Raw genomic sequence first — 22,891 nt, forward strand, 5'->3', positions numbered from 1 at the left:
CGAACAAGTTTGAAATCATTCAAACTATGTTCTAGTTTATAAACTCTTATATATATAGCTATAAATATATGAATTGAAAAAGAGTTGAAGTAGAGTTTTTACCTCAAGTTTAAAATGTAAAGTTGCTGGAAAGAAGTAGTAAAATAAAAGTTGAGAGAGTTCTTGCAAGTGTGTGTGAAAATTGGAAGTAAAATTTGGAAAATGAATGTGTAAAAATGAGTTAGAAATGGTGCTTATTTATAGGCTTGAAAATTTGGTTTTTAGTGAAAATATCTAAGATAAGTTAAAATTTATTATGTCATGAATGACATATTATTCCAATAATTGAAGATTTCTATTGGTATATACCAATAGTAAATACTTCTAGAAGCTGTGTATAGTACCCTAGATATACGTATAGGATTATTGAGGAAACGGAACGAGAATTCAAATATAACTATCTTTTGTAAATATACTTATATTGTTTTATGTATAAAAGCCCTTTAAAAATAATTAAATACATTACTTATACGATATATGTATAAACATTATAAATCATCAGTATTTATGTCAAATAACGTTACGTATGGTTATTGTTTTGAAAACTTAAGTTAGTAGTTTCAAAATATACTTATGACTTTTTGTTATTAATACAAAATGAGATATTAAAACATCCTTAGATCATGTTAAATATGTATGTATAATTATCATATATTATATAGTTCGTGATATTATCGGTCAAACTAGACGGTCAAACGTTGTGTAAAACTCTTTTCAAAAACATAAATCTCAACAATTTGGATTGCTTATCATGTTGGTAAGGTTTAATTTATGTAAATATTAATCTTACAAGTATAGAATGATCGAAAAAGTGCGGGTCATTACAACTCCATTAGAATGTATATACATGTTGTGTTTTTATATGTATTCTTACACTTTTGAAAGACTTCAATACACATACCAAAGTACTTCTACTTAACAAAAATTCTTACAATTACATCCTCGTTCAGTTTCATCAACAATTCTACTCGTACAATACACAGCTTTTAGATGTATGTACTATTGGTATATACACTCCAATGATCAGCTCTTAGCAGCCCATGTGAGTCACCTAACACATGTTAAAACCATCATTTGGCAACTAGCATGAAATATCTCATAAAATTACAAAAATATTAGTAATTATTCATGACTTATTTACATGAAAACAAAATTACATATCCTTTATATCTAATCCATATACCAATGACCAAAAACACCTACAAACACTTTCATTCTTCAATTTTCTTCATCTAATTTATCTCTCTCAAGTTCCATCTTCAAGTTCTAAGTGTTCTTCATAAATTCCATAAGTATAGTTTCATAAAAATCAAGAATACTTCCAAGTTTACAAGTCTACTTCCAAGCTTTCTAATCCATTCCAAGTAATCATCTAAGATCAAGTAACCTTAATTATTTACAGTAGGTTAGCTTTCTAATTCAAGGTAATATTCATATTCAAACTTTGATTCAATTTCTACAACTATAACAATCTTATTTCGAGTGAAAATCTTACTTGAACTGTTTTCGTGTCATGATTCTGCTTCAAGAACTTTCAAGCCATCCAATGATCCTTTGAAGCTAGATCCATTTTTCTTATTTCCAGTAGTTTTATCCAGAAAACTTGAGGTAGTAATAATGTTCATAACATCATTCGATTCATACATATAAAGCTATCTTATTCGAAGGTTTAAACTTGTAATCACTAGAACATAGTTTAGTTAATTCTAAACTTGTTCGCAAACAAAAGTTAATCCTTCTAACTTGACTTTTAAAATCAACTAACCACATGTTCTATATCTATATGATATGCTAACTTAATGATTTAAAACCTGGAAACACTATGAACACCATAAAATCGGATATACGCCGTCGTAGTAAAACCGAGGGCTGTTTTGGTTTGGATAATTAAAAACTATGATAAACTTTGATTTAAAAGTTGTTCTTCTGGAAAAAATATTTTTCATATGACATGAAACTATATCCAAAAATCTTGGTTAAACTCAAAGTGAAAGTATGTTTTTCAAAATGGTCATCAAGATGTCGTTCTTTCGACGGAAATGACTACCTCTTTAGTAATTGACATGTAACTTAAATTTCTGACTATAAACCTATACTTTTTATATTTGGATTCTTAAATTAGAGTTCAATATGAAACCATAGCAATTTGATTCACTCAAAACGGATTTAAAATGAAGAAGTTATGGGTAAAACAAGATTGGATATTTTTTTGATCTTTTTAGCTACGGGAAATGTTTAATAAATCTATACAAATCATATCCTAGCTAACTTATATTGTATTATACATGTATTCTAATATATTATGTAATCTTGGGATACCATAGACACGTATGCAAATGTTTTGACATATCATATCAACCCATGTATATATATTTTGTGGAACAACCATAGACACTATATATGCAGTAATGTTGGAGTTAGCTATACAGGGTTGAGGTTGATTCCAAAAAATATATATACTTTGAGTTGTGATTTAGCCTGAGACGTGTATACACTGGGTTGTGGATTGATTCAAGATAATATATATATCGATTTATTTCTGTACATCTAATTGTGGACAACTAGTTGTAGGTTACTAACGAGGACAGCTGACTTAATACACTCAAATCTTTAAAACATAATAAAAATGGTTGTAATTATATTTTGATCATACTTTGATATATATGTACATATTTGTATAGGTTCGTGAATCGATCCGTGGCCAAGTCTTATTTCCGAGGAAGGAAATATCTGTGAAAGTGAGTTATAGTCCCACTTTTAAAATCTAATATTTTTGGGATGAGAATACATGCAGGTTTTATAAATGATTTACAAAATAGACACAAGTACGTGAAACTACATTCTATGGTTGAATTATCGAAATCGAATATGTCCCTTTTTATTAAGTCTGGTAATCTAAGAATTAGGGAACAGACACCCTAATTGACGCGAATCCTAAAGATAGATCTATTAGGCCTAGCAAACCCTATCCAAAGTACCGGATGCTTTAGTACTTCGAAATTTATATCATATCCGAAGGGTGTCCCGGAATGATGGGGATATTCTTATATATGCATCTTGTTAATGTCGGTTACCAGGTGTTCACCATATGAATGATTTTTATCTCTATGTATGGGATGTGTATTGAAATATGAAATCTTGTGGTCTATTGTTACGATTTGATATATATAGGTTAAACCTATAACTCACCAACATTTTTGTTGACGTTTAAAGCATGTTTATTCTCAGGTGAATACTAAGAGCTTCCGCTGTTGCATACTAAAATAAGGACAAGATTTGAAGTCCATGTTTGTATGATATTGTGTAAAAACTATATTCAAGAAACATATGTCGATGTAATATATTTCTATTGTAAACCATTATGTAATGGTCGTGTGTAAACGGTATATTTTAGATTATCATTATTTGATAATCTACGTAATGCTTTTTAAACCTTTATAGATAAAATAAAGGTTATGGTTGTTTTAAAAATGAATGCAGTCTTTGAAAAACGTCTCATATAGAGGTCAAAACCTCGCGACGAAATCAATTAATATGGAACGTTTATAATCAATATGAACGGGACATTTCAGATTGGGAGGGGGTACGACATATGTGGGGACTTGTCATAGTAACCGCACCCCGAGCTCACCCTAATTAGCCATGTATAATGTATGAACATTAGAAGGTTGTTCAGTTTCCGAAAGTTGACCCGTATCCCGTACGCTTTCATGACCGTCACTTATCTCTTTCATCCTTCACCACTGCTTGATGATTTAACGATTCTTCTGGACTTAGATCCCTAACACTCTTAGGCATTGGAGAAGTTGGGAGGACATCTCCTTTTCACAAGGTCAGAGTGCCTTCTACTGATGCTCAGTCATACCCAAAGACTCGGGAGTCGCCTCAAGACATATCGTATTACTACTTACTACGCATACAACTCAACGCGATACCCAGCTTGAATTCCTAGAAAGGAACCTAACGACATTACCTGAACCCGGACATTTTGAAAAACAATTCCGGGAATTTTAGGCAATGATGCATGATCTACGGAACCTACGCACCCACACCGAGAAACCGTGAGATTGATTATGTAGATTTTGTTTTGAGATAGCATAGATAAAGCGTCGTTACATGAAATTGAGTAGAACTTGAAGTGATCACGTTACATTGACCGTATGGGGTGATATTGGAATGAACGTACGATTTAGTACAATATAATGACGCCAGGCCAGCGTGATTATATTGAAGTAAATCATGCAGAAGTCCCAATGTTACTATATAACGAATATGAAGTGATTCAGAGAAAATTTTGGTAGGAACAACTTGAGTATACGCATTATGGTCTATTAGAGGTAGGGAAAGAATAACCACTTAGCCCAGATACTGTACAAGAAGGGCCTTGTTTGCAGAATTGATAACCCGGAAATTTGTTATAGATATAGACACCCTGGATACTTAAGGAAAAAGTTCTCAAATAGGAAAAACTTTAGACTTACTTGCGGTAGAGCAATCGTTATCTCAGCTATGGATTCTGATTATAGTTAGGGTACGATTCGACACAATGTTTTATTGTCTCGAAGTTGTTTAATACCAGAGTAATAGAAACCTTATATATAAGGACCTTAGTGTTATAACTAATAAGCCGTTAACAACCATGAGAGTTAAGTATTCTATAGGACAAGCTAATGGTAAGCTGACAGAGATAGAGGAATAATTTAAGGTAGTACCTTAAAATTTACAGGTGGGTCAATGACCTCATGTCAATAAAACTTGGAAGTTTTAAAGTAGTATTTGGAAAGGATTAGTTACCTACGCACAAGCAGATGTTATTTGAGAAGGTTGATAGAATTTTTCGCGATAGTATAATAAGATTTGGTTGGAATGAACCTTAAGATTAACCTAATACTCATCAAGTTAGGAAGCTTGATGTAATGGCTGGAATGGACTTTAGGATTAACCTAATACTCATCAAGTTAGGAAGCTTGATGAAATAGTTGGAACAGACTGGCTTTCAAGGATGAAAGCGAAAGTTATTTATAGTAAGAAGATTATTCGTATACCTCGCGAGGATGGTGAACTATTACGAGGAGAAGTAGCCCGAAGCTGAACCTTATTAGTTGCATGACAACAACCCAAAATCCCACAATGGAAATGAGAAGGAATAACAATGGATTTCCTCACGAAGTTACCAAAAACGGTAGGCGTTTAGGACAATATCTGGGTTATTGTTGACCATCTCACCAAAATCTGCTCACTTTCTAGCCATGAAAGAAACCGATACAATGGATAAACTTGTACAACGATACATAGAGGAAATTGCATCCCGTCACTTCAGCGATTCGAATTCTATAATAAGGACTACCCAAGAATCTCATTTGATACTCATTCTTACGCGACTCTGAATCCTAACTTATTCCGAGAGAATACTTAATCGATGATAATCACACCATCATCCTTCTTACTTTAATATTAGTCATACCAGTTCGAGAGATTCCAAAATCAATGGGTGGTTAATTCTCATCCTCATACTCTCCCTTTCGTATCTCACTTATAAGCAACAACTTTACACTTAAGCATTTTTGGTCGAAAGACTTATGCTCTACCAATAGTCATCAACCACATTTAAACTCAATGGTTTTTAGCACCTCAAAGATCACCCGAAATTTTCAAAATCTTTTGCTCAATCCTCATCAATCTTTTTCCAACTTGTAACCTCCGAAATATGAAAATTTTGTTTGCCAAAAATTTTCACACACTATTTTACGGTACGATCCTCTCAAGGTTTTATAAAAGTAAATTTATTTTATTTACCATTCGTGCAAATTTTTGAAATCATATATGTTATATAAAATAAAGTAAATGATTACTTATTTTTGACAAATACATATGAAAATTTACTTTCACTTTTACAAATCAAATCTTCTATTCAAAAGATATCTTACTTTGAAAGGTACATTTTGTACATAACCCCAGTTTACTAAGAACTTCGTTTCTTTTCTTACGTTGTCACCTTAAACGATTTCTATAAAATTTTCGTTGCTTATTATATAAAATTTTTCGTTTCTTATTCGTATCCAAGTCATCATGAAGAATGACAACCGTCGAAATTGAGAAATTCATGTGTGTGTGTATGTGATGAAGGCACTTACTACCACGTCATGCAGAGCCTTCGGGCATCCACTAACACTTAAACCATTCAAAGCTATTACGTTACAACAAGGATCCACCTGTTGGAACGATGCTCTTTCTTACATAACTCGAGGTCCTGACTTATTCCAGGAGATTCTCATCTAGCGATATTAACACCATCAGTATTCCGACTTTTGTATTAGTCATAACCTGTTTGGAATTTTGCAAAGTCAAGAAGCGATTAACCTCTCATCCTCATGCTCTATCCTTCATACCTCACTTTTCAGCAACGGTTGCACACGCGAACATTTTTGGCCCAAAGACTTGTGTCCTGATAATTAACAAAACTACATTTAATTCATTAGTTTTCGTTACCTAGTAATATGTCACCTGATGATTCAAAGATTTTTCACTTAATCTTTTTCAAATCGTACCCTCTGAAATACGAAAAACTATGTTTATTAAAATTTTTATACGTTGATTTTTACACGTTGTTTATTTGTGCGGTCCTCACGAGATTTATGGACAAATGAAAGTCATAAAATTTTTCTGTCACTGATACGGTTTATAAAATCATATATGTATGTATATGATTAAGTTAATAAATTCACTTTTACTTATTTTGGTTAGTACATACTAAGTTATACCTTCAAATTATTTAAAAATCGCTCCTTTATTGAGCTGTTTAACTTAAGTCAAATAGTTTTGTGCAAAATGGTACACGTTGTACATATTTCTAAATTACTAGGAACTTCGTTCCGTTTATGTTGTCACAACAAACGTTTAAAGGTTTTTCGAAACTTCCTTGGTTGACTTTATTAAAGGTTTTCGTATTGGACTACACCATGTATGGATCACACTTCTTTTCGCCCTCCGTTAGGGACAAAGCTTACTATTAAGATCTATATTAAAAAAAAAAAAAAACTCTTGAGCCACTTTGGATGGCAGATTTATAAAATTTGTTAGGAAGTCTTTGCGCTCGTAAAATATTCCTTTTAAGGTTAGACTTGGAAAAAACGCGAGCCGATAAATCAGTTTTCTGGGAAACACTCAGTGGTCACCCTATCGTAGGAAAGGCACTAGGCGGGTTTCTACTCTCAATATTTCACGACTAAACGCAACACCCTCGTAAACATCATCTCTATGAATCAGTATGTTGAGGTACAAGAATCATTTTTGAGATTATTCACTCGGAGAAAACCATTCTTTATGGCCTAGGGTCCACATATCTTATCATCCGCGCATCCTCTTAAGTATAAGGATAAATTCAGAATGAACCGCTCGAAGAGTTCACTCTCGTTCAAAGATCACACCTTTCGTGCGATTTTCTTTCGGAAATGTAATATAAGATACCTTGAGAATCTATGAATCTTGTTATCCTCTTGGAAGGGGACTGCTTAACGTTTACGACACTGATGTGGAAACTCTACATATTTCTTCCTTCGTTGATTGCAACTATATGTTGTTCTAGTTAATGTTAACTCTAACTTCAACATGTAACTGAAAGGATAAAGTTACATTATGGAACTGTGCTTTCATTCCATCTAAGGATAAGTTCACCTACAGTATGGTAAACTGGGTAATATCCTTCATTGTTCGTTCAGACCGTCCTGAAGACACTATAAATAATTATGGCTTGCATTGCATATAAGTCCGATTAGTCACTTTCAGCTAAAATTTCAATTCATTTAGTCAAATGAGACGTTCTTAAATATCGGGTTCTTTATGCCTATGGTCTCCTTCCGAAATCAAGGGGTTAGTAAAATCCGTGGCTAACACTATCTAGACATCAAATCGCATGGTTGTGATCACCATGTTTTCCATTCTACCTATCAGCTTGGAATTGCGACATAAGCGCTCAATGTTGTAGAGGAGTTTGGTAACATTCATGATGCATTTCATGCATCCAGCTTACGAAAGATGCCTGTAGGGCTAAAAACATCATTTTTCCTTTTGTGGGATTATATTCGGATGACATACTCATGTTAACCAGAAACGAAATCAGTTTGTTGATCTCTTAGGACAAGAGACTTAATTAATGGCATATACCTATTCTTACTTTTATGGGCCCAAGTACCTTTCAAGGTAAATAGCTCACTCCTGAGCCCACGAGTCTCTCAGAACTTTGATACGCTTCTTCTTATGCAAATATGGTACCATTGTTGGTCACTCTTCAAAATTTCGGGACGAAATTTTCTTTAACGGGTGGGTAATGTAACGACCCGGCTTTTTTGACTTGCTTTTATGCTTTGTGCTTTCACGAAACTGCGTATATGTGCGTACTGAGCTAGTTTATGCTCTGGGATCTTATTTAATGATTAATTACTTTCATTAATGCCTTACAACGTGCTATTAAGTGTGTAATCACTTAACTTGATCCCCGAATGCTTTTACGACCGTTGGTGTCACTTGACGTTTGAAACGAGCTATGTACTTGGTACACGTTTAACTTTGGTCATGATCGGAATATTATGACTACGTAATACTAATTGTTATTTTATAATAACAATTACTTGGATTTTTGGATGCTTAATTACGCTTAGTAATTTACTAGAGCACACTAGTTGGTCTTGTTGGACTTTCTACCTTGTTAGACCTTAGCCCACCCTACCCTAGGTAGTGGACTATTTAATTAGCCCAATTATAATAAGTTAGTGACCTATAATAATGAAAGACAAATGCCCATTTATTAGAGGGAACATACTAGCATTTTTGTTAAGCATTATCCTTAATGTTGCATGGGATCCTAACATAAGCACCAACTTTAGACAACTATTAAATCAAAAAGCAAAAGTTGGTCCCCCTTGTCCCCTCCCAAAGGCTACGGTTTTGGAGCCTCCCCACCACTCTCATTTCCTATAAATACCAAGCTATTTCCTCACAATTCACACTTGCTCTCATTTACAAATTACACACACTTACTCTCTAATTCTCTCTCTAGTCTTTCTCACTCTAAAAAGTGTAAGTTTTAAATTTTCTTCTTCTTCTTTTCTTCTTCATAAAGTCGACATCATCATCATCATTTAATGTATCTAGCTTTTAGCTTTTGATCATGTTATATCTTGTAGATTCAAACTTGGATTTGAATCCTTCAAGAACATGAAAGATTCAAGATTTCTAGCTTGAAATCTTCATTTACTTGTTAGATCTAGCTTGTGATTTCTTTGTTTTGTTATAAAGATCAAAACTTGTGTTTATGATCTTCATGTATCTTAAAGATCCAAGCTTTATGCTTCAAGATCTTCAAGAACACTAAAGATCCAAGCTTTCTAGCTTAGGGTTTCATTATTATGTTAAAGATCTTAGCTTTTTAGCTTATGGTCTCATTACTTTCATTATTTTGTTAAAGATCTTAGCTTTCTAGCTTATGGTCTCATTAATCTTGTAAAGATCCAAGCTTTCTAGCTTAGAGTTTTCTTAATACTTGAGATCTAAGTTATTATTGTAGATATCACTTACTTGGAACCTTTTTGTGTTTGTTGTGATGATAAATATCAAGTCTTCATCATCATATATGATGGAGATACATAAACTTGTGTAAAATGGACAAATGTTGAAGCTTTATTGGATCTATGCAATAAAGAGGCAATCTTGATGTTCAAAACTTGTAGAATGATAGATTTTACTCTTAGTTGTGTATTGATGGTTGAACCTTGGTCAAAGTGATGCTAAAACATCAAAGAGTTGTACACTTAAAGCTTACAAGCATCAAGGATGAGAACCGTGATGAGCATCAAGCACCAAGAATCTCATCGGAGCACTTGTTTGCTGTTTTTCGGGATCTGATCAGACTCCTGGACTTCTGAAAAATAGATTTTCAGATAGTTCGTTTTGAGATGAATTTTCGTTCAGGCCTCGACTTAATCCGATATACGGTTTAGGATTTATAGCCTTCCGAAAGTCACTACGCCTTTGTAACGTTGTGCTGAAATTTTTGACTTACTCGCACTTAAACCGTCGCCACGGTCAAACGAAGACGAGTTAGGTTCTGAAAATTGGTCAGCGGTTAGAGGACTCACATACGGAGCCATGGCCACTGACTACACGTCTTTTCGATTTGTATAGAGGTCGTAACAGCTGTTCGAAGTCAGCCTTTTGTTTCGATCTCTATTCTTGTTAAACTTACCTTAGTGTTGATGAATGATGATGATAATGATGATGTTGATGATGACACTTAAACTTAATTTATTCACTTTTAAACTTTTGGGACAACATACTGACCTAGTGACCTTTGACTTAGGTTGACGACCTTTCGGACCGACATACTACTTGCATACGTTTCATATTGACTTTACTGCTTATTCACTGTGAGTTATAGCTCCATTTCTACTTTACTATTTTTGGGACTGAGAGTACATGCGCTTTTTATGTTTTACATAATAGACACGAGTACTTAAACTTTATATATGTGTGGGTGACATAACGGCACAAAGATTTCCCTTAGCTCGGTAACGTTTAGTCATTGGTTTATGAACCGGTGAACGCGAATCTTAGATATGGATCCATAGGGTTTGACATCCCCACTCGGGCTAGTCACGCTAGCATTCAACGGGTGTTTAATACTTCGTAAACATACGCACTCGCCAAGTGTAATTTTAGGGGGTGATATATTACTTGTTAAGTTAGTTACCGGGTGCCCACGGATAAGCATATACTTCATCATACTGATATGAAATACTGATTTGAAACGCTTGTTGAAGCACTGGAATCTCGTGGTCTACATTACTGATTACAAACAAACTATAGCTCACCAACATTCGTGTTGACTTTTTAAGCATGTATTTCTCAGGTGCTTAGACGTTGTTGTTTCCGCTGTTAGACTTGCTGTCTTGGTGTTATAGACTTGCTGTTACGGACCTGCTGTGTTAGATTTCCGCTGCATTACTTAGAGATGTCTCAATCATGGAACTTTTCTTTTGCATTCGTAACTTACATTATTTTTCAAACAATGGCTTTGTAACGACCTTTGGGTCACATACTTATGTTAACGCTTCTATTCATAAGAAGCACGTTATCTTTTGTAAAATGCTATCTTTTAATGAATGCAAAACTGGTTTTCAAACAGCATATAGTGTTTGACCTTGTAATGATCCTGTTGTTGATGAACCGTACACGATGATTTTGTACGGGGCGTCACATTCCAGGTATAAAAAATTCATAATACAGAGTAACTGATAAACAAATTCAATTGTTAAAGTAAAATCAAACCAAGAAAAACATTAAACTCAAACAAAAACAAATAAAAGATAAGTCATACTTAAAATTCAAAATAAAATAAAATAAATATTAAATAAATATTATTTAATATATATATATATATATATATATATATATATATATATATATATATATATATATATATATATACCATAATTAAAAGTATATTTCGGTTTGAAACCAAATGTTTATTTTACAAACTAAATCCAAAACGAAATCCATAAATATTTTCGGGTGAAAAACCGACCCACTTTAAGCCAAATCAAATAAGCCAACCCAGTTTAACCAAATCAATTTGGATTGGTTGGTTTCGTGGTCGTAACCGTTTAATGCACACCCATAATAATAACTCCGCCCCCATCGCTGCCCGGGAGGAAACCTTGAAACCGATCCAAGGGCACGGCCAAGTAAAACCCCCTCCCCTTTACCCACCCCCCCCCCCAAAAACGATATGGGAAAGGTGCCATGGGTGGATACTTCATGGCAGGGATGAAATTGTATTTTTAATATGTAGCCAACATGGGTCGAACTCCTGACCTACCCAAAAGGAGGCAGGCCACCAACCGTTGAACCACATCATAACTTCGAAAACGGATATTACATTGAACCTAGCCTTGCACTAATATTGAAAGAGTCCTTCAATATATATGATACAATACCGACGCAACGTTCGTCCAAAAAAGTAAAACAAAACTAAACTATAGCCCAAAAGAACTAGAATTATCTTCGCGCGAGTCGTAACCAAACTACCCGAGCAACTTAATATTTAGTACTCCTATGTCTCAACTTAATACTATTACTTAAACAAAAAAAAAATATACAATTTAAGAAATTTCATTATTACACTGTATTTTTTTAAATATATTTTTACAGTTTTACCTATAACTTATTACTTATGCTTTTTGTTCAACATACATAAATTAAGGGTATAAGAGAACTTTAACTCATTATTTTTATTCATTTATAAAAAGTGACAATTAATGTCAGACAAAGAAATACGATCAGGTTGTGAGAACTCCTTTGGTGGTCCAGTCAGTAACTCCAATATCGCTTTTAATAAAAATGTGAGACAAACAAAAAAGGAATAGTATCGGGCCCGTTGTTGGACCGTCGTTGGTTGCGCCCTTCAACATCACCGATACTAGCAAGCGTGGATCCCTCCACCGTTGAGTGCCGCGATTCCAAATGTCGTTGTTCGACATTTTCCAAAACGTGGGAATTGTGTGTTTTACTATTAAAAAAAGAAGAATATAGCCGTTTGAAACGTCAACAGTTACTTTTTTTTTAAATTACAATTTATTTTCCTATATGTAATACTACTCTTTTTCATACATTTTTTACTTCAAACCACCACTCAAACTCTTAAAAAAAATAGATTTGTATTAAACGTTCGAGAATTGATCACGAAGATGAAAATTACGAAGAGGCCGTAGCAATTGCAAATGCATACAATCCACTTCAAGCACTTGAATTTATCGATTTTTTAGAACAAGATGAAGCCGATATGAAGTTATATTATACTTAGAGCTCCCATAAGACATTTTCCTAGAGATCAAAAGGGAACCACTAAACGATTGTTCGATGATTATTTTTCCGACACACCCACCTTCCCCGAGGATCATTTCCGGAGACGATTCCGTATGAGCATTGTAACGCCCCTAACTTACAAAGCTCTAATAAATCGTATAAAAATAACTTAAAAGACAAAAGGGCGTTAATCTTATTCAAAGTCAAACCAAAGTCAAAGCTAACGGATATTAAACCAAAATTTCTAAAGCTTTACAAAATTCTAAGGCAAAGGTGCTAAGTCCACTTCAACTCTACACTCTTCCCTCGATCCCAAAGCCACTGATCACCTGTCGTATAAGAAAGAAAAACGGAATACGACTGAGCCAAAGCCCAGTGAACGGATATAACAAACGCAGAGTATAGTATGACATGCAAAGACACTTTACAAAAAGAACTTATTTTTAATAAACGTATTACAAAGCAAACTTATTTTGAAAGAAAATTACGAATTAGTATAGTTCTAAAATACAAAATCTGTCAAACTTATATTAACACAAGCTTATTTTAAAAAAAAAATAGACTTATTCCAACACACCTTCTTTTTCAAAACGAACCCATCTTCAAAGCAAAGTACAAATAGGTATAAGTCTATAATACCAAAGATGACAATTTATCAAAATATGGTACCAATACACAAATTTCATAAAATAATGCACTAAGAGTCAAAACAAATAACTTACAAAGTATCAAAATGAAATCATAGGGTAATTACTCCACTAATCATTCATATCGGTGACGTTTCGTATGACACTACAATAAACGTTCACCGTGAAAACAAAATCCTAGGATCGATCCATACGCCTCCTATCAAAATATAATAACAAAGAGCTCGTACCACCACTGGGAAATCAAAAGGAGACGCCGTAGATATAACAAAATACATCGCTACGGTCGATGCCACGTTACCGGTGTCACAATAACGCGCTCATGGGACCTCCATGAATAGGTTACTCTTAGGCAAATTTTAAGAAACCGTTTTAACCGACATTGGATTACAATTTCAAAATAATTTTACAAATGATTAAAGGACTTGAAAAGAATTAATAAAATGAACTTAAATAATTTTACGCTTGAACAATACTTAAAATATTATATATATAAAAAAATAATATGTCCCTTTAATCGAAAATCACGTGTCACCCTAACCATACGGTCTAACTTTTATCACAAGTCATGCTACATTATATTTCAGCCCTTTACGAATTAACAAATTAAACGGGACTTAACGGGACATGTAAAGCCACGTGGAATGAGGGACACCCGATACGAATCACCGTACCACTCGCCACATACACACACGTTCTTTATCGGGCTGTTTAGGGACATATTCGAGGCTGTTTTCGGGACCTTTTCGAGCTGTTTCGGGGCTGAAATTGCAGCTGATTCGGGACTGACCTTGGGGCTGTTTTGGAACTGATTTCGGGCCGTTTGGTTTGGGTTTTCGAGTCACGGTTTTGGTACAATTTTCAAATACCAAAATATTATGATTTTCTCAATTAACAAATATAAATAGCAACCTCGTTAGTACATCCAAAATGGGGAAAACATAACACAATATATATACTAACAAATATAATGAATTTCCAAATAAGCATGTCATACCAATAATTTTTTATACACAATTCGAAACAAAGTTTTGAGATGAAAGATTTACCGAAGCGATCCTAGAACCACTTAGAATATCCGTACCTTATGTTGTTGAATGATGAAACTCCAAGGACAACAAAAATACTACCAAAAAGATGCGATCACCGAGCCAAATCTAATGAATAAACACGTATAAGCACAAAATGCTTTCAAATAGGGAGTATGAAATTAGTGTTTCCATATAATTCTTATGTGTAAATTTGATACATTAGTCTAGAAGCCATAAATATAAATAAATTAGTAAAAGTAAAAGTTATTATTTCAACATGAAAATATGCATATACATCAGGGGTTAAAATGAAATATAATTATATCATGTATCTGTCTCCTTGGATTTCAGTTTGAAGATTTTTAACTAAATATTAATTTATCACTTTTAGTTCTTGTGATGAAGTGTAATAAATCCTAACATATTATAACTTATTTCTGTAAATTCTTGGATCCCAATTCGTTGACATTAAACCCGAACCATCCCAATGTTTTAACCGATTGAAATGATAATTAAACGATGGATTTCACAATTTAATCTCATATAAAACTATAAAACTATATAGTAAATATACGAACACCCATATTAATATTCAAGTTTCGAAAAGTACCTTCAAATGAAATGAAAGTGAGGTTGTACCGATTACGATCGTTAAATTATTCCTTCCGCTCCTCTGTTCTCCCGTCACAAGGGTAAAAATTGTCTTTTGGTGACAAAAGAGTGTACAAAATGTGAGGAGTTTCATTCACAGAGATTTAAGGATTATCACACAATTGTTGAATTCATGTTTGATATTTATATCATTAACTACTACGTATTTGAAGTTGAAAGAAATTTAGAAACTGAAACTCATTATGGTTTATATTAATATCATTTAATTACTTGGTAATGATACGTTGTCCATTTGTAACGATCATAAGTCTCATTTGAATGACAATTATAATTTTTTTCATTATCGATATTAGGGCTAATCATTTAAGTTAACCTTAACAATTATCTAACATATATAGTGTTAACATCATCGTTAACTGTTACTATGTCATCGTATTTAATAATACATATAGATAGATTTATAGGTGTAGCTATTTTTATTCTTGTTTTATCGTACATCACATCCATTATGTAATGGTTAGCTCATTGAAATTATGAGTATTACAAAACATGTCTCAACAAATCAATTATTCAACTTATGCTAAGTCTATTATTAAACAATCTTAAAATTATATTTACAATATCATTTTAAACTTAGGATAAAATGTCACTCTTTACTTGATAAGTATTATCCATCACAAAACATATGTCTTAAATATTATTAAAGATATAGAATTAATTTTATGGGGTATTACAACTCTACCTCCTTAAAAAATTTCGTCCCCGAAATTGAAAGAAGTTACGAAATGAAAACACACACAATAGCAAACAAATGAGGATTTTTTTGCGTAGGTTTAACTCCTAAAGAATTAATGATACCGCAACCCGCATGCGCATTCCATACGTATGCGAGCACTCGCTAGCATGCGTATGCGTGTACCTTGTATGCGGTATGATGCATGCTGTGATGACCCGGGAATTTCCGACTAAATTTAAACTTAATCTTTATATGATTTCGATTCGATAACCAAAGTATGTAATGTTGAGTCTCGAAAACTTTGGAACAGTTTACATGAATGCATTTGACCTTTGACTGATCTCGACGATTCACGAACAACTATTTGTAAATAGATAACATATATATTTAAAAAGATATTTATAATTTGAAATATAATTTAGAATATTATATAAAATGATTTTTAGGATTTATATTGTAAGATAAATAAAATAAAATGCGATTAATGGAAACTATATTTAAGAATATATAGATATATATAAATTGTATATAAATATTGCTTTTAAATATATAATGTTATATTAAAATTAATTGTTTAAAAATATATATATTTGTTTTAGTAATTAACGTTGCAATTTAAAACTATTTATATATAGAAAGAGAATATATTAAAAATAATTAATTTTGAACCTAATTAGTAAACGTCAGGGACACTCGGTTGACGTTTCGTTAGTTTTGATATAGATATATTACATGTTCATGAATGATTAAGATAAAAGTTAGATTGTAAATTGATTACGAAGATTTTAGATTTATTAAAAATATTTTTATATTTTTAAGTTTAAATATTAGTACTCCGTACATATAAATTGGAACACAACATAAATAATTATTGAACCTTTTTGATCAGGTTTCAAACAATTAATGAGTGAAATAATTAAATACATTTAATCTAAAAATTTGAAATTTTTTTAGGAACTATTTTATATATTAACTGTTTAGCATTAGACACGATAGTACACCATTTGAAAAATGTCGGTAGGAAGAGAACAATAATTATGGCTGCTAACTGTTTAGTTGTTGATTTATATTACATGTTACTGTGCTTATGATCGAATCCATGATTTGTTTTCTTATCAAACAACTTACATCATAGATATAGATATATAAATAATATATATCACTTATTATCACATATACGTACGAGATATATATCTATCACCAATCTATTTCTTCTTCATTGTAAACCACACCCACATAATCACTTGTGATCACCACCACTAAAATAAACCACGACACCTTGAACCACCGTTGAACCACCACCTTCTAACACCATAACAAACCACCACAAGTACCATCGGTTTTATATTTCTGTTTTTCTGGATTAATTCACGAAAACAAGACCACAACCACCCTTATAGTTCTTGAACCACCACCCATCAACCACCATAAACTACCATGACCACCACTCAAAAACCAACAAATCCACATACGTTATTATAATTTCCTTCTTCTTTCGAACTTCTATAGCTGCAACTGTATACGGTTTCTAATCAAGGTACTATGTTACTGCTGCAATTCCTTCTAGTTTTTGTTTCGTTTTAAAATCATCACCACAACTGCAGTTACTTTCATACTGCTACTACTACCTAGTTGCGTTTTTAATTTTTGTTTTACTACTGTCACAATCCAACCTTAGAACACTCAACAATCATCACTCTTTATTATTATTTCTGTTTTGCTATTCGATAAATCAAAACCCACTTGTTTTACTACGGTTACTGCTCGTTTACAGCTGCTACTGCAGTTTTGTCGTTGTCAGTTGTTGATCAAGCAAGAATGAAGAAACAGTGAAACCAAACAAAATTTTCTCCCTTCTGTTCACTGTACGATTATGAAAATAATAGTGACGAAAGTTATTGCCTCCTGCTGCTGTTTCTAATTCAGTGACGATGATGAATCCATGATAATGATGATACGATCGATGATGCGTGATATACATGATGAACGAATGATGATAATATAAGTAGAATAATATCAGATGTTAATGAAGATGATGATTCGAGAACGATGGTGATAGTGATGAATGATGAAGGTGACGAGCTGCTACTCGAAAGCGATTTTATGTTTTTGTTTCAAAAGAACCCATCAACCACGACAACCTACACATGTTTCTGTTTTAGATTTTAAGAAGATAAATGGCAGCTTTGGTTACGGTTAAATACATTTAAAGTCGGTATATTATCAGGAAAGTAGCACTGGCTTAATGGTTCTAAGGGAGTGAGGATAACCGGGAGACCAGGGTTCGATCCTAGGCTACCTAAAGAGAATTTTTTTTTAGTTAACTTACTGTTGGACTATAATGGACTTTTAACTTAGACATGGGCTAGTACATTTCTGATATAAACTTGGGCCGAGAACTAATACTAAATTCCAGTTGGGCCGTGAAGTTAATTAGGATGTTGGACCGAAATCTTGTCTCTCAAATTGGGCCGAAAAGAAAACAAGAGAGCTAAGTAAACTTCGGGTAGGATGTACTTCTGAAAGAATCGGATGGATCAATGGTTAGGGGTGTTGTCACAAAACGAGAGGTCGTGGGTTCAATTCTCGTCCTTGGCAACTTATTTTTTTTATTACTCCTAAGGTATTATTTGACATTATTAAAATTATTATTAAGTATTGTTATTGTTATAACTATCTTTATTATTATTAATAATATTATTATTAATTCTATTGTTATTATGGTTATAATTATTATTAAGTATTATCGTTATTACTATATGTATTATTATTATCATTATCGTTATAAAATATGACACTTTTAATATTATTAACTATGTTATTATATATACAACTTATATATACAAATAGATATATGAAAAGTATCATGAATATAAATATTTTATAAAGAAGTATATATATGTTTATATATGAAAAATATTATTATAAATATATTATAAAGACATAAATCTTAATTCATTAGATTATTAATGAAAGACATAGGTAAAAATAATAATTAAAATCACTGATAATAATACATATATTCGATTATGATTATATATGTATTAATGAATATACAAATGTTATAGGTTCGTGAATCCAAGATCAACCCTATACTTGTTCAATGACGCCATATGTATTTTTACTACAAAATACATTAGGTGAGTTTATTTATTCCCTTTTTCTCATTATATTTTTGGGACTGAGAATACATGCGCTGTTTTTATAACTGTTTTACGAAATAGACACAAGTACGTGAAACTACATTATATGGTTGAATTATCGAAATCGAATATGCCCCTTTTTATTAAGTCTGGTAATCTAAGAATTAGGGAACAGACACCCTAATTGACGCGAACTCTAAAGATAGATCTATCGGGCCCAACAAGCCCCATCCAAAGTACTGGATGCTTTAGTACTTTGAAATTTATATCATGTCCGAAGGAGGATCCCGGAATGATGGGGATATTCTTATATGCAGATTGTGAATGTAGGTTACCAGGTGTTCAATCCATATGAATGATTTTTGTCTCTATGCATGGGACGTATGTTTATGAGAATTGGAAATATGAAATCTTGTGGTCTATTAAAATTATGAAATGATTATTTATGTTAAACTAGTGAACTCACCAACCTTTTGGTTGACACTTTAAAGCATGTTTATTCTCAGGTATGAAAGAAATCTTCCGCTGTGCATTAGCTCATATTAGAGACATTACTTGGAGTCATTCATGGCATATTTCAAAAGACGTTGCATTCGAGTCGTTGAGTTCATCAAGATTATTATTAAGTCAATTATAGTTAGATGTATAATGAAATGGTATGCATGCCGTCAGCTTTCGATGAAATGAAAGATTGTCTTTTTAAAAAACGAATGTAATGTTTATAAATGTATCATATAGAGGTCAAGTACCTCGCGATGTAATCAACTGTTGTGAATCGTTTATAATCGATATGGACTTCGTCCGGATGGATTAGGACGGGTCCTTTCACATGCGGTGATGTATCGAATGCCTTTGTTCCCGGTACGGTGGTTACTTGGTCATCAAGTCGATATCTTTTCCATAATTATATCCATGATTCGGGGGAGTTAGTTATGGACGAGATTATCATTATCTTGGATGGTTCTAGAATTAGGGTTTGCCTATATATACAAACCCTAATTATCATTCTAGGGACAACCGACATTACGTAACCACCACCTACTACACATCCTACGTAACAAGCTATCATCGTTCATCTTCTCAAGGTTTACATGTTAGTTTCTTATTGGCTAGCACCTACAACCTTGCTAGGGGCCTTTTGATCAACGACTGTTATCGAAGGTGGACTTAATCACTTGGCCACCCTGCCGACATCATCATGTCGGTCAGGGTTATTCACGGTAGCCAGACTGGAGAGCCTTGTTCTAAGATCCTTAAACCCCCCTTTTTACATATTGAACAGACATATTGACCCTATGGAAAATATATGCATGATCAGGTGGTGCTTTCATTGAGAGTCGAATTAATTCAAGACATATTTAATTGTTTTTTCTTTTAAAAAGTTTTGAATTATAAGGCGCATTATTCACAAAATTTCTAATTTTTTTGTCTCTTTTACAGTATCATGACTTCCGGGGACTCATCAGAACGTACTCAAACAGACAATCAAAACACACCATCTGGTAATCAGCAGACGCAATCTATGACTATGTGGGCGGGATATACGCCCTACCCTCCACCAGTGTCCGGCGAGCCTTTCCAAGGTACAAGCCGATATATCCGGATGGAATTACACCGCCAAGGGTAAACTCACCAGTCACAACCACGCGGCTGGATTTTTCTTCGGTAGATCCAAGGGTCATCTTGGTAGGCACCAGCGGTGAAACAGAAGGTCTGCATGTGGTATGCCACGGCCAGGTACCTATTTACAGTACCAGGGTTTCAATCCCTCTGCATACGCAGAGTGTTCAGCAAAATTCGTCGTTTACACCATTGCAACCTTGGCAAGCGTCGCGTCCAGTATCGCAGTTTCTGACCCCTGCGGATGCGCAGACATTACTTAATAGTTGGGGGTTTGGTGTCATTCCAAACGCAAACTCTCATTGGACGCCAATCACTGCGCAACAGCAAAGTACTGCACATACAGTTGGGCTATTAACGGCATATCCTCAGGTGTCGCAGGCATCTGCGCCACAGGTTTCGGCACCTTTTCAGCTACCCGTATACTCTGCGCCGTCAAGCCTGCCTTCTTTTCCAACGCAGCAGCCTTGGCTATATCCGCAGATGCCGGGGCAACCTTGGCAAAATATTCAGGGGCAGGCGAATCTCGCAAGCCAATTTATGCAGGCTGCACCCCCTGACATGGTTCATTTATTTTCACAACCCGACTTTGTTCAGGACATGATGAAGCGTTTTTTCGCAGGGCTCAAAGGTGACCCTGTTAAACCACCTTTTGAGCTACCAACTACTTTTGATAAGTTTCCTCCGCATATAACTGCATATCCGTTTCCATCGGCGCCGAAGATACCCCACACGCTGGGTACCTATAATGGCTTGACTGATCCAGATGATTTCTTGCAGCGGTTTGAAGGCGCAATGCGCACCCATGGATGGGTAAACCCAGTTGCATGTCAGATATTTCCCATGACACTACAGGGTATTGCACGCGAATGATTCAACAAGCTACCAGCCGGAAGTATATCCGGGTTCATGGATTTGCGAACGAAGTTTCTGCTGCAGTATCAAAATCAGAGGCCGCACAAGCGCACTCACATTGAATGTCATGATATTATACAGAAACCCAAGAAATCTTTGGGTGAATTTCTCACGAGATATACTAATGAGTGCTTGCGCATACTAGACCTAAAGCCAGAACAGCAGATTTCTGGGCTGATACATGGTATAAGTACAGAGCGTCATCTAACGCTGGTAAGGCGTCTGTGCCATACAGTGCCAATAACTTATGTTGAAGCGCTTAATGAATGCCATGATTATATGCGGAGTGGTGAATATAATGATATTCCAACAGCTAGCTCACGCAACGAAAGGAAAGACGATGATGATCGTTCGCGCGATCAAAATTGCGGTAACAGCTCTCGCGAAAGATACCCTAGTGGTGGACCTATAAGAAATGATAAAGGTCGAGCAAGTGGTGGTTTTTGAAACAATAATCAGCGCAGAATTAATAATCAGAATTATGCGTTGCTCAAAAGCTTGTCTGAACACCAAAATAAATTTTGGCAACCGAACCAGTATGCGCAACCTTTGCGGTTCCAACTCCGCTGACAGAATTTGGCAAGCGGGATAAAACAAAATACTGTGAGTTCCATGACAATCATGGCCATGACACCAATCGGTGTAAAAATTTAATGGAGCGAGTGCTGGAAGCGCTACGCGCAGAAAAATTAGATCATCTCAAGCTGCCAAAGAAAGATAAGGGAAAGGCTGCGGAAGAGAGTTCAAAAGCCAAAACATTCGCATGGCAAAAAACAGATAAAGCTAAAAGCGCCGATGTGACCATCAATATGGTTGACGCAGAAAAAGTTGGCCAGCGAAGGAAATACGACAACTACCAGGATTGGGAGCTCATTCCAATTTCATTTCCTCCCGTAATGGCGATCGACACAGTTAATGAGCCCATTATCATCAAGTGTCACATTCCTAATTGTGGAATACAGATCAAACGCATGCATGTTGACACCGGGAGTGGCGTCGACATTATGTATGAGCATTCCTATCGTTTCCTTCCTACAGAAGTTAAATCGCAGTTACGCCAGCCCGATATTACGCTATCAGGGTTCTCAGGAGAAAGCTCATGGCCGCTAGGCCGGATAGAGCTAATAATAGAGCTTGTGGACGATAAGAATCCGCAGTTGGTCAGACACGAGTTGGTTGACTTTTATGTGGTTCGTTCGACTTCGTGTTACCATGCGCTACTTGGGAGAAATTTCATACGACGTTTTAATATTATACCATCGGTAGTGCATGGCTTGATTAAGTTTCCTA

Source organism: Rutidosis leptorrhynchoides, chromosome 11 (genome assembly GCF_046630445.1).
Source record: "Rutidosis leptorrhynchoides isolate AG116_Rl617_1_P2 chromosome 11, CSIRO_AGI_Rlap_v1, whole genome shotgun sequence".
In the NCBI taxonomy this organism is placed as follows: domain Eukaryota; kingdom Viridiplantae; phylum Streptophyta; class Magnoliopsida; order Asterales; family Asteraceae; genus Rutidosis; species Rutidosis leptorrhynchoides.